The 14,473-nt window shown below is 38.6% G+C and overlaps 1 protein-coding gene across 2 annotated transcripts in view; it reads left to right on the top strand.

Annotated features, from left to right (window-relative positions):
* The first annotated feature begins 310 nt into the window (after nt 1–310).
* The window catches only part of Tfec (transcription factor EC), a 61,881-nt gene continuing 47,718 nt past the window's right edge, over nt 311–14,473 (top strand). For both annotated transcript variants that reach the window (XM_048448985.3, XM_048448983.3), the window contains exon 1: nt 311–467. The gene's annotated coding sequence lies outside the window, so the exon portion shown is untranslated. The remainder of the gene's footprint in view (nt 468–14,473) is intronic.

Here is a 14,473-nt window from a genome sequence, read left to right as displayed (position 1 = left end):
TGTTGCAATAACTGTGGGGTCCTAGTCCAGTCTGGTAACAACCGCATACTGCCTCTGTAAATTCTGAGGGAAAACGTTCATTACGGGGCAATAATGGCATCAATGACAAAGTTTTTTTATTTTATTATTATTATTATTTTGCTGTAGCCACAGCATACAGAGTGTTTGGGCTGGAATGCCTGTTCTCAAATTAGAAGCATATTTCAGATAAAGAAAGGAAGTCGTCTTAACTTGAAACTGCTGTGTCATTTCTTCTCCCTTAACTGAAATTCCAACCAGAGTTCAGGAAATGCCCTAATGAGTGACTTCTCTTTTTTCCTTCCTCAACTAAGTGGAATCCAAGCAGTTCTAACCATTCATTACTTGCGGACAGATCCTGGGCTTTTGTGCTTAAGGTATGGGACCAGGGGCTGGAATCTGGAGCTCCTTCTAGAGGCGATGGCACCTGCTCACTCCAGTCCCTGTTGGTAGGTAACAAACTGGAAGGTTAATTTTCTGCACTTTAGACAAAGATGAAGACAAGCTCAATCAATGCCGGTTTTACTTTAATATGTGGAGCTAACTTGTAATTATGCTTTCTTCTTGTGTGATAACCAGCTATCAGGATATTAAAGCAGGCAAACTATGATTTGCTATTATGTGGATGAAATATAAATGGGATGCTATTAATGTCTTATTTTAATCATGATGTAGAAATCACTGTTTTAGCTCATAAGAACCAAGGGAATTTCTTCTTCCTGTTTAATATTCTCAGATATTCAGTATATAAGAACATAATTTAGCATTTTACTGTATGCTATTTTATGAGTAAGTGTTAATTTCTGTTTACATTCTAGCAAGGCTTATTTTATTTTTTAAAGGTAAGACTGAATGAGTTTTGTTCATAGCAGAAACAACACCAGGCAGGATTTTGGCACATACACTTTTTCATAGGTTAGGTTATGCTATTCTTTTTGAACACATGCAGATCTAACTATTTTGTTTAGGAGATTTCAAGTATCCCAAACTAGTCACTTTCAAAATAAAACTTTTAAATAGGAACAAATAAGAGTTACTATGAGGACTTAACAATTAGGCCATGCTTGTTTCTCGATATATGCGCAATCATAAATATTGAAATGTTGTATATGAATGTGCACTCATCTTTGTTTCTGTGATTATTCCATATTGTCAATGTTGTCTCATATAGTTCATTAGGAATAGATATTTTGAGAACAATCATAAATCCGAAGTAACATTAGATTTTGCTTAAGTCGTTCATTGGTAATTTATTTATAGAATCTTCATTTAGTAATAAAGAGTTTTCAGTGCCCTTGATGGTTTTTCCCTGTTCAGAGACTGTGCCTACAAAGCAAGCTGAAACGCCATGGAGAGTTCAGCAAGATCATGAGAGAAGGCTGCTTCACTTGGATCTTACTTGAAACTGATTGTGGCTAGGCACTTTCAAGTAGCTTTTGAATTAAATCGTTCCCATGTTTGGTGAAAGCAGCCTTAAATAGGTCAAACTTGAGGTTTACGCTCAAGTGTTTAAAGAAACGGTTAGAGTATGAATTCAATGAATTATATAGATTCTTCACATTGTTTCTTCCTTGAGTTTTGAATGCTTCTTCCTAGTCTTTGATTTCTTTGTGAAGCAGCAGAGGAGTGTAGTTTATAAGCTCATTTTGCTAAACTGAAACTTCAGATTGATGTCAAAAGCCAAACAAGTTTCTTAAAAGTTAATTCAACTCTAGTGTCTTAGAGATGAGTGTTTAAATTCTAACTAGCCAAGATATTTGCAAGATGTTTGTGTATAATGCCAAATTTTAGCATAAGCATACTTTTCAGGAATTGTAGTGATTTGCATGGTGGAAATAGGAAATAGAAAACGATTTTAAAGATAGTGGATTGGATAGTCAGAAAGAAGAACTAAGGAAAGCAGAAACTGAAAGAACAAAGTGTCTTTACATAATAGTTTGAATGCACTGATGAAAGCTGCTTCAAATGGAGTCACGCGAAGACTTTTGGGATGCATGTAGAAATCCAGTAGGCTCATCTTTTGTCTGTCAGTGGACAACTGAAAGCATTTCAAATCAGCACAACCTTGCAGACTGTTCAGGGAGATCAACTCTTACAGTTCAAAACAGTGAAGAGAGCACCAGATTAAGAACTATAAAGCTGACAGATCTAGAAAAGGTCAAAGTTTGCAAACAACAAATGACTATTATCACCCTGTTTACAAATGACGCGTTGCTATGGATACCTGTTGGCAACACACAAAGCAGCTGTAGATAGTAAAATATAGTGCTACTCAGGTTTCACAGTAGTACTTCCTATGACTTGGCCGAGGACTTCAAAGCATGAAGCAGAAAAAATGGCAGAGGCACAAAACAACAAAATCAATGCAGATTTGTAGGAGAGAAAGGAGAGAGTGAGAAAACGGGCGGGGAATGAGTGTACAAAACTCGCCTTTGCACAGTCGTGACCTGCAGGCTACGTCTCTCTGAGTCTGAGTCGCAGGTGTTTGGAGATGGTTCAGCATTGGCTGACCACACATTGTGGATGCAGTCAATAGCTGCTCTTACCCTTCTGTGAAATTGGATTCTTTGGGACATGGAAAGCCCTGGATATTTCCAACTGAAAACAAGCTTTGTAAGAATGGAGGCACTTTTTATTAGAAATTAAGAAAACCGGGGAGAGGCGAGTATTGGAAAGGTGGAGAGCTTGTGCAATTTCCCGAGGAGACCAGTGTTAAAAATAGGCTGATTGGCAGGCACAGTGGTGACTACGTGTAATCCCTGCACTTGGGGGCAGCGAGGAAAAGCTCCTGAGTTCAGATGCCAGGTCAACATGGGTGAACAGTGAATCCCTGTAGAGAGGGAGTCCTTAGTATTGATTTTTTTAATTGCTCCTAGAGACAACAGGAGGTTGATACTAAGCACCCATTAGGTTGCACTTTTTTTCGATCTTTTCAAGTTTGAAATAGGAGGTGAGAATTTGATGTAGAAGTTTCACTTGTCTACATTTCTGAAACTAGCTCTAAAAGAGGCAACAAAAGGCACTCAGGGGCTAGAGGTGCACTTCTGCTGAGTTTCCGCCTTCTCTGGTCCATTTCTGAGTCACACTGAAGGGTTTCCCAAATCATCTCTCCTATGAATTGAAATGTTCTCTCGCTTGCTCAATAAAGACATTATTTTATGTTCTAGCTGTTTCCACTGAACCTGAGACTTCCACCCTGCCTTCTACTTCCTCCTATGTTTTTGTCTTACACAAACATATTCCCAATGCCTAGAAGACTGTGGGCACAAAGATAAATCTTTTTATTTTCCTAGTACTTATACCCAAATAAGAATGTGATCCAGGACTTTCTGCACAGTTAGATATTGGTCTTCTTGTATACCTCTTGCTAATAGATGTTTCATTAGGCATCTTTACACAGCAATCTAAATCGGGACCTGCTACCCTGGTGATCTGTCTATAGGCATGTGACAGTGTTCACCTCTTCTGTTTCGTTATGGCAGATGTTCTTAACCTGTGCGTCAAAAATCTTTGGGAGTTGAACAACCCTATCACAGGTGTTGCATCTTAGATATCCTGTATATCAGGTATTTACATTATGATTCATAATAGTAGCAAAATCACAGTTAAGAAGTAGCAAATAGTTTTATGTAGAAAATAATTTTATGACCACCACATGACAAACTGAATAAAAGGGTCACAGCGTTGGGAAGGTTGAACCATGCTGTCTTAGAGGCCTTGCCATTCAAACTCACTGGACTGCCTCTTGCCAGCAAAGTAGGAAGCTTTTGAGTGTTCCTTGTGAGAACGTCCTTATAAACTGTTTGGAAAACCTTGACCTTGTCTACCCTTCAACCGAATAGGAAGAAGTGAGTAGATGAGCTTGCCCAATATTTTAAATAATGACGCCATCCTCTGAAGATGTGGGACACCATGCTATTTAAGCTAAATTAATATCACTCTAAGACTAGTTAGTTGAAGGTATGGAAATAGAGGACCGCACCTGCAGCTGTGTCTGCTGGGTTCTTGAATGGTGGTATTATCTGCCAATGAGCAATTCTGGTATTTTCATAGTTGTGTAAAGAGACAAGTGTTATATTAGAAATGTAGATGAAGTCTTTGAGTTGGGTGGCGTGAGAAGATCATAGAGCTATGAAGGATAAAGTGTATTATGAAAAACAATGGGCTGTTGCCTAGATAGACAAACAATGGAAACAAAGCTTTAGACCAAATATTTAGCAAATGCAAAATATGGCACAAAGTTTCCTTTAGAGCTTGGGGCCATTGTGATGTATGGCAAGAAGGAAGTGTGGACAGATAAGGTGGAGACAGACCTTGACAAGTTCTGTTTATTTTAAGACTTGGAGGAATTTGATGAGGGGTGTAGCTTGATCTGGTCCAGTGTCAACCTCAGTATCTGCTTGACCTCTTGGTTCTAGCCATTTAGAGGAGAGATTAGAAGGTCAATGACTGCAGTGGTTAGCTGTGTAACTTTGTTTACAGAATGCTCCTCTGCCTGCTATAACCCACTGGGGTACCAATGCCAAGAGGGGTAAGTCGACGTGATTTCCCATTCCTAACCTGAGTTCTTTCCGATTCACTTGTACTTTCAACGGAAAAGCTAGTTCTTTCCAAGAAAATCTGTCTCGCTGGACCCATCAACCACTTACGCGTAGGCTATGCTGAATGAAGCAGTAGATGGTCAAAACAAAATAAGCTCATGGTATTTTTGGAGACATTTTGTCTCATTTTGCTGTTTTTTTTGTTTTACTGGTATTTTGCTTGTATATCGTAATTTCTGATTTTGTATTTTTATTGGTTTGTGTATTGTTTGTGGTATTGTTTCTCTTTTTTATACTGTATTTTAGATGTGTGTGTGTGTGTGTGTTCTTTCTAAAGAAAGATAGAAAAACAGGGCATGGAGTTGGCTAGGTGGGAGATGAGAAGGTAGTTAAGATCTAGGAAGAGTTAAGGGCAGAGGGAACCATGATCAGAACATATATATATATATATATATATATATGTATATGGTATCTGAACCATATTTTGCAAAGAAGTGTATCAGAGCACATTGCTGGGAATACATTAGACCCCACTTCACGAAAGAACTGAAGATGATCTACTGTGACCAATGTAGAAAGAGTCCTTTATGTTAGCATATATTACCTCTCAAGCAAATTGTTCAAACAAACACACGATTCAGGGATTTCTCTGTGGCCGCCTGGTGTGGAGGTGGGGGACCTCACAGTGACTAGGAAGTCAGATGATCAGCACTTTTAGTTTGTTACTCATTTCCCATGTGACTTTGAACAGATCACTTTATGTCTGTGTAGACTGTAAGAGCTATTGCCTAGTGTGGAGAGTGCAGGTCTGGGCCCCAGCATGAGGGTTAAAGGATAAGAAATAGGATGGGGTTTAAAGTTCACTCTTGGACCTGAGGATGGCTTCGAATTTATTCTTAGGAAGTCAATCTTGGGTTGAACACAGGAGCTCTCTGACTGGAAACCTACATCTGAGCAGAAAAAGGGGCCTTACCTTGCCTTCTTATGAAGTCTGAATTTCACGTTTTGACAAATTTTCAAAGCACAAATCATAACAATGAGGTCTTGCCTCATATTGAACTGCCCCATATTGTTTCCTATTGAAGCAGTTCTCGTGTTAGAGAGGGCTCTGCTTTAGGATAGAATGTTCAGAGCACAGTGAAGCAGTGAATAGGTACCTGTGCATAATTTGGAAAGTAACTTGTCAATTTGATTTTTCTCTTTAAGACATTGCACATTTCCCTAGCCTCCAAAAAAATATTTCCAGTTCATTCTCTTCCTGCTGGTTGTACTAACACATCTCCATTCCACGAAACACACTCAATGGGATGTATGACGATGCTTTTGTTGATTTGTGTAAATATGAGACAAATCACAGCAACAAAAATCATACAATTATTCACAATTGTCTAAGAAAAGGAAATACTTTATAAAATAGTAGGTAAGCTGATATTAACTATTTCAGTGGGAAGCCAAAGAGAGACCTTTAGCGCTAACCCCTCCTGTCTGAGTTGTAATCTGTTTTGATGAATTTTAACACATGCCCAAATCAGCTATATTTGGTGAAATTCCTTTCCTATTCCTCCCCTTCCCTCATCTTACCTCTGTTACCTCTTTGTTTCTTCTCTCATCTCTTTTCACATTTGCTTTCCTCTTAGGTGATAATAGGAAACATTGATCAAGTATTAATTATGCAGTTTTATGTACTAAAGGCTTCCTATAAGCTGCCATATTTGAGTCCTACAATACTTTTGAAGCAAGTGCTACTATCACTATTTCCCTAAAGGGATAATGATGATTTTGAAGACTTGTTGGCTTTTCTACAATGGCCAGTGAGTGAGCAATGACTGGCACTGGAAGGCATCTGGGTCTGTATGGTGCTTAAACTCTTCATTTGTTGTAGACAAGCCCCCATCTTTAAAAACAGAAAAAGGGAAAACAGCTCAAGGCAGGAGTGGGGAGGACCTATCAGAATCCATGCTATCCTAACTGTTTCCTAGGCTCACACAAAGATAACGAAGTCTCTAACTGTATTCAACTTGCAAAAATAGCAGATGCGAAGGTAACAAGGGACCAGAAAAGATGTCTGCATTTCATGAAAGAAAGGGGAAAAGTGAAGAGACTCATTAATGTCGAAGCAGTAGATGGATAACCAGTGACAAATATCAAGTAGATTTGCTTCAGTTTGGGCAGGGAAAGGTCATTGATTATTTTTGGTTAAACTGGTTCACAGAGGCCAGGTCTCCACTAAAAAAGGGAATTAATTGCTTCCATTTCCCACTAATTGCCTCAACATTTCCCTTTGCTTTGTCATTGGAGATTTGGTCAGAGAGGAGAAAAGTCAGAAGTCAGAGTTTGATGGAATCTACATAAAAAGGGAATCTGAGGAGACCAAATTATGGCATTTGGTGTAATAATGATAATGATATTTAGCATTTTCCCTGGGAGTGCTGTGGATTTTTAGAGCCCTTTTCAATCTTTAATCAGACCATAGGGCACATTTAAAAGAGTTCACTGTTTTTATTTCCATCTGGAGGATAAGGCATCACAGAGAGATGAGCTGACCCAGAGCAAGTCCCCTGAGATGTTAATCCTGTACATTAGATCATACCCTCCAATGTTGAGTTTTAGCTGGAAGCGTGGGCTCTGCCCAGTGGTATAGTCCATTCCTGTTCCTTCAGTCTTCAGGATTTTTGCACACTGCTGTTTGAGATTATGGTCTCTAGTGAGGACTGAAAAGTCACCCATAGAAGCAGTATGAAATCACGTTGATACTGTAAACATTTCTTAGTGTTCTGCCTACTCATATTTCTGTATCATCATGTGGTAAGGCATGACACCTTGTGTTTGCTGGATACAGAAGTCTTTAAAGTCTTTTATAGCTCTAAGTCCTTTGAAACCTGGGAGCTTTGTCAGGCAAACACTCATTGTTTTAGAGCCTAATGCATCAATTTAGAAAGTAGAATAACAGAATTCTGCACATGCTGGGTGAGTGTTAGGTTGGGTTGTTCTAGTTTCTATGGTTTGCTGACTGTTGCTTCTGAGTGAGACATGTCTCCCGAAGAAGCTCCAATCCTGCAATAGCAACCACTCTCTTTGCTGGGTCACCCAAAATGCGAGCCATTGTTATGTGTATTATGCGTTCTTAGCAACATAAGGTAGAAGGTGTGTAGGTTTTAAAGCAAGATGGTTAGATTTCCAAAGTGTCTCTGCCATATCAGCTGTTTGATCCTCGCTAGGTGATATGTTTTATGACAATCAGCTTCTTTTGTGAATCTGATCTATCTACTAGGGCTTCTATGGCATTAAATCAGAAACAAAGGACAAAGTTTATCAATGACTATACAGAATAGCAATATTGCAATGTTTGACATTATGTTTATTGGTGATATTTTGGATATTGGAAATACATTGAATGATCAACTATTAAAATGACCACACTTCAACAGCATATGCTGTTTGGTTTATTACTAAAAATTACTTTATTTGAACAGGAAGCTGTCAATATTATGGCGTACTTGAGCTGGATCACTTTCCTGTGGTTCACAAGGTATTGCCCAGTATTGGAAATGATTTTCTGAAACAAAGTAGCTTTAATCGGAAGAAGCCTGGGAAATATGCTGTTGTATGATATCTATTATGCAGTTAAGTGCACGTTGGTAGGGACTATCTGGTCCAAAGTCATAAAGCTTGCTATTCAGTATGGAGCCAAGTTTTATGACTGGCTGGACTGATTCTAAAACTTTCAATCACACTGCTGTGTGAGCATTGGGATGCATTTCCGCAATGGCATTTGTCAATGATCAGCTGAATTACTTTCACCCCCAGTTTCAAATGTAGCAAGGATATGTTTTCACAGTTATATCTCTTGACAAAATGGCTACTCCTGCTGAGAATGTAAAAGAACTGTGGATCCTGGCATCCTGTCCACCACATCCTCCGTGGAATTCTCTTTGGTGTTTTGTTTCATCTGAGAATATATGGCAGACACGTTCCTTTGTTTGGACACATGTGTTAACCTCCTAGCTGAGAAATGTGGTCCTGTGGGCATGTGTGTGGTCCCAAGTTCTCTTCTTCAGCTCTTACCGCTAGTCTCCTTCCCATAGCTCTCAGACAATCCCTGGGCCTTTTCTCCTCCGTGGAAACTGGGAAATAACCCCAGTGGTGTGAGCCCTTGGTTGTCAAACTAGCAGCTCACATCCTTTTGGGCTTGTTATTCCTAAACAATGCCATGTAATAAAACGCTCTTCAAATATATAAACAGAGCACAAGAGCAGAAATAGCAGGCCCTGAGATTGTATACATGGGAACCCTGGTTTGACTATTTTGATTAACTTGACTGCTCAAGTCACTCAAAATGAAATCACCACTGAAGGCAATGGCTTGACAGATTTTGGGACCTGCTGACTGCTGATTTGGTTGGCTTGCCTGTCAGGCTGAAGTGGTCAGATTGACTGGAGACATCCTAACAGACAAATTTGACTCATAAGGATGTGGGTGGCTGTATACCAGAATCTACTTTAAATAGCTTTCTTTGAAATCTGCACCTATTTCCCTGGGACCAGGGAGAGAAGTTTGAAAGTGACATGCTCCAGCCGTTGACTTTCTAGACTGAGATGTCTCAGCGATAGTTAGAGTTGGCAATATGTATTTATAGGCTACAACACAATCACATCTTCCTGATGCACACACGGTTCAATAAGACTGAAACTTTATTCCAACTTGGGAGCATCCTAAAAAACTCTCATTTTTGCTGACTTCTGAAGGGCTGATGATAGACCTGTGACAGTAAGTGACTTCTCAGATTAGTACATTTCATTAGTATGCTTTTAGCAAACAATGTTGACCTTGCCAGTAGTAACAATCTTTCTACAGAGGATCTACGAGAGAAAACAAAACCAAAAACAAAACACTGAACAGGACCCGAGAGGCAAGAAAACTTCCCTGCACTTATTACTTGAGATAGTTTTGAAGGAAGCCATTTCAGGTATCATTTATTATGTCCCCTCGGAAACTTGATTTTGTAATGAACTCCCAAACCCAGGAAAGACAAAAATAACACTGTAAAAATGGAAAGAATGATTTATGCTTATATTATAGTCTTGAATTTTATGGGGAAGACATAACGAGGTTATTGTCTGCTCGAAGCATATTTTTATTAAGTCTGGTTTATGTTGGTTAAGTAGCCTAATGTATTTACATTGAGAATCTGAAATATCCTGTTATTGTTAGAGCGAATTATTTATGTGCTGTTCCTTAAATCCCCCAAATTCTTACTTTTCTTGTGAAAATGTTTTGTGAATGTTCAGGATCTAGATGTTATCTCATGTACTTAAAAAAATAAATCCAATGATAAGTTTAGATAGAAGGGGAAAATGTTTACAAAGACTTTAAAATCATGACAAGTTTCTTCAGATAACCTAACACTTGTATTTTCTCTCTGTTAGAATCACTTAATCTATCATGTTATTTTTTTAAATTTGTAATTGATCAAGAGAAAGGAAGCTTACTTTGTCTTTGCTTTCAAGTTTAGGTTTCCCAGAAATACTGTGAGTAATTGTTTTTAGCAATAAAGCCTTTTCCATGAATGAGACAGCTTTGTAGGATTTCTTACTACAGAGAATGTTATAGAGGGGCCTTGGGGTAAATATTTAAATATTTCATGTTCTTGACAGTCTGTAATATCATGATTCATACTATTTCAGTGATCATCTTGATGTTTCACATCATTTCCACATTTAAGACTATATTTAGTTGGCTATGCAAAAGTATTGTGCAGTTTACCTTACAGGGAGATGATTTTCAGAATGTTCCCTTCTCCACATTAGAAATTTTCATGAAGGTATTTGTTAAATTGAGTAGCGTTGGAAGCAAGGAATTGGTTTTGGGTGCTTACTTTGTTCCATCACACACTTCCAGTCTTTAACGTATTGTGTAGGGCATAGTGAATAAAGATTCTCAACTCACTGGCTGGATGTGATGGTCAAATGAGAAAGGGCAGGCAGAACAAGAAGTGGATATGGCTATATTCACCAAGTTTTACTATTATCACTAGTCCCATGAATGTAATTTTTAGCTGAGAAGTGAGCATAAGGATAGAGGTAAGGAGGCTTGGTTTGCTTTTAAGTCTGTAAACTTTATTTCTCTGCACCATAGCTAATTAATTAAAATATAAACAAGGAATGGTTATTATAGGTGATTAAGTTGGATATCATAAAAGGGAATAATCAATGAATATCAAATTTCTCTGCGAGTAAATATTAGCATATAAGAATTCAATTCATTTCCACTTGATTGATTATCCTATAATTTTGTAACTACATATTAAAAAATTCAGTCTGCATGCTATATAAACTGAGCCTCTGATGGAGAGTGAAGTTACTAGCGGTGGAAACATTGAGAGACCAAATTGTCTGTGCACTTAATCGCTATTTTTGCTGTGCTCAAGGAAACTGGTAATATTTAATGTTAAGATGATGTCTACTATTTTATCATTGTAAAGTATTGTGCAGGTCATAACCAAGAAGCCTTCCATGAATGAGGTATGGGAAGTAAGCTTGCCTATCAACCACGCTTCTTCAAACAGTCAGTGCTAACAAGCATGGAAATTTGCTCTTAGGTTGAGTGTCTCCTTAAATAGTGAACAATTGCAGGCAAAGCTTCAAGTATTGTAAAAATCAATGAGGTAGATTGGGGGATCTTGATTCTGAGGTTCAAGTGTGTTCAGAAGAGTTCTAAGACCCCAGGTGAGACGTCAGAGCTACCTAATCAATCATGCCTTTCACTTGTCTTCCGCATGTGTTTAATAATTGATTACCTTCTGTCTATGAACACTGTGGTGTCTCTGTCTGGAAGCACACATGCAAACACATATTACACAAATCTCTAGTCATCAACAAAACCATGGCAAGAACTGAAAACCATCAAATGTATCTTCTTGTTTATGATTAGGCCCCCAAGCCCCAGTGTATACACTTGAACTTAAAAGACAAGAGCTTTACAGCATGAACATATTCTTTGAAGTATCCCTTGAAAACCACTGGAAGGCATCAGCCACACAAAGGGTAAGGAGAGCTTGGTGCTGAGTGCTATCTATTCACAGATCACTGCACCCTTGATGTTACACCACACAGAGATCTGGTACAGAGAAACAATCTTGGAAGGCATTCACATGTAGCCAGCCTTTCAAACGAAATTATCAGATGAGCTCCTCCATGAAGCTTGTGGAGAGAGAGGGGTCAGCGACCCACCTAAGGCATGAGATCTCTTTGTTCACAATTCACTGGCCCTGCTGGCTGCTCTCCACCCTCCGTCCACACCTGCGAAGGGTTCTCCTAAGCATCCCTGCTGACCTACTTATTTCCAGGTCTGTGAACAGCACCTTCTTCTCGCTGTCTTCTCTCTTCTCTGTGGCATTTGACTTTGTTAAAGCCTCTTTTCCTCTAACTTTCTCCTACTTTGACCCCGTGATCTTACACTGTCCTCATTTCCTGGTACATTTGTGAGAGTCTCTGTTTCTCCCACCTTTTGACGCACGCCAGAATTCTGAATGTTTTGTCCTCCAGATTTTGCTCTCCTGGATGGATTTATTAAAAAAAAGTCCACTCAATGACTTCTTCTGAGTCCATACTTCTTCCCGTACCTCAGTTATGCATGAACTCTGTCTGCGATCTTCCTCAGACTCCAATTTCATTACATTTACCTTGGATTTATTGTCTTTTCTTCAAAACACACTTGGCTTCATCACTCACCTCTGCACTTTTGCTTCTTCCACATCCCAGAATCATGTGTGACTGTTCTTTATCACCTGTGTAAATTCATCAGAGCTACACGTATTGTCGACAATTAATTACTTGGTCTATGTTATGATTAACACTTTGCTTATCATGTACCAATAAAAAAAGTTATTGTCCTCTCTTGAGCCCTCTATTATATTCTTCCAAGTTACTGAAAATTGCCATTTGTTCATGGTTTTAGGATGGTCTTTTAATAACCGAGTCTCCATCTCGTTGCTCGAGAGGTATTTCTGAAGAGGTAAACTGATTGCAACCTCACTGATTGCAATCCCTAACACCCTCAGTAGTAATATAGGGCTTTAAGAACATAGCTTCCCTAACACTCCCAGTAGTAATATAGGACTTTAAGAACATAGCTGAGAGTAGCGTTTTCACCTCTCTATCTTCTGTCTTATTTCCTGGTTTATTTCTTTTCATCTTTATTTTGTTAAGATCATTGTGGGAAAAAGGAATGGGAGGAGAGAAAGAAAGAGAGAGAAAGAGAGGGAGGAAAAGAGGGAGAGTGAGAGAGGGAGTGAGTTAGGGAAGGAGGGAGGGAGAGAGGCGGGAAGTTTAACCAGCATAATTTCTGCTAGAGGAGTGTTTTGGTAGCATTAAGAGGTTAATAGAAGGCATTGTATTTAGGGAACTGTATTTTTTTTTGCCAGCATTTCCTCAAGTATAGCTATGATTGGGAAACCCCAAATTCTCAGCATTTGTAGACAGACTGTTTCTTAGAAGACCTAAGGAAAATCCATAATGTCACTAGAATGAGAATTAACAAAAACATTTCTTCATTTCTTTCTCATTGCTGCTATAACGGTTTTGCTGACACCGTAGTGGTTTGAAGTCAGGAGAGAATTTATTATCTTGGAGTCTGGTGGGCCAAGTCCTTCAGAGCTACCCTGGACTATGCTGAGGGCACAGGCGAAGCTTAGTTCCTTTCTAGGGCCTCCAAGGAGTTTCTGTTTCCTGCCGTCGCCAGCTTTATTGGTTAGTTTCCTGCATATGTTGAGTTCAGCACTTATTGCTACATCTTCTCTGTCTGACTGCCCTATCTCCTTCTTGGAGGACCTTTGGGGTTACATTGGACCTAGACAGATGAACCGAGATTATGTATCCATCCTAAGAATCATTATTACATCTATAAAGTTCCATGTGCAATTGCAAAATTGCATATCCAGGCTTCTGGGATCTTCTGAAGTTCTGGGCATTAAGATACCAACATCTTCGATGGGGAAGATATTATCTTTTACTACAAAGTCACAGAAAATTATTGGAAAGGGTTAAACTGTCTTTCTGATAAAGCTTATTTTCGCCTTTTAGGCATCAGTGCAAAGATATTTTCTTTATGTTTTAATTGGTTTATTTTCTCAAAAAAAAACTATTGAAGAGAAATCCTGAGTCTGAAATTCTACTAGAAATTTTTCTGTATATTCCAAGTTACAGTATCATTTACCATTTGTGTTTTAGTCTATTTTTCTAGATTAAGTGATACAGAAGAAAGATTTGGTAGACATCCTTTTTGTCACAGTAAGCCTATTCAGCTTGTTTATAGGGTTAAACTATTTTATTAGTTAGTTAGTGTGTGTGTGTGTGTGTGCACATATGTATGGCAGAGGACAATTTTGTTTAGTTATGTAAGCTTTTTGGTGTGAGATTGTAGCTAAACTTTATTACCTGCCTGCATCTGAAGGCCCTGAGGAGAAGTGTGAAGACAGTCACTTGCGTGACTGCGAAGTCGTTCATTGATGTACTTCTGCATTCTGGGTCATTCAGCTAGTCCACCAGCTTCTTTGATTCTTCCCACTGAATTAATGCTTCTTAGATATAATATACTTTTTGCATCTATGAAAATTCAAAGCAGATGCATATTTCCTTGAATCCAATGCAACAGTATTCTTCGGTCTCAATGGGGAGGTAAATCTTTGACAATAACACAACTGAAGTGCATTCCTAAAGTGACACAATACTTGAGGAATTTGATATTGTAGATATAATAACAAGTGAACATGAAACATACAAAGCCAAAAATGATCACCTATACTGTTAAGTAAAACAATGGCAAGATCGATTTTACCCTTTTCTCATAAATGCTAGAAATCTCTACAAAAATTGAGTGATGGAAATGTGCTTATGAACAAAACTAGTGTCTGTAGT

Source organism: Myodes glareolus, chromosome 25, assembly GCF_982192425.1.
Source record: "Myodes glareolus chromosome 25, mMyoGla1.1, whole genome shotgun sequence".
Taxonomy (NCBI): Eukaryota; Metazoa; Chordata; class Mammalia; order Rodentia; family Cricetidae; genus Myodes; species Myodes glareolus.
This window is presented reverse-complemented; position numbering and strand designations above follow the sequence as displayed.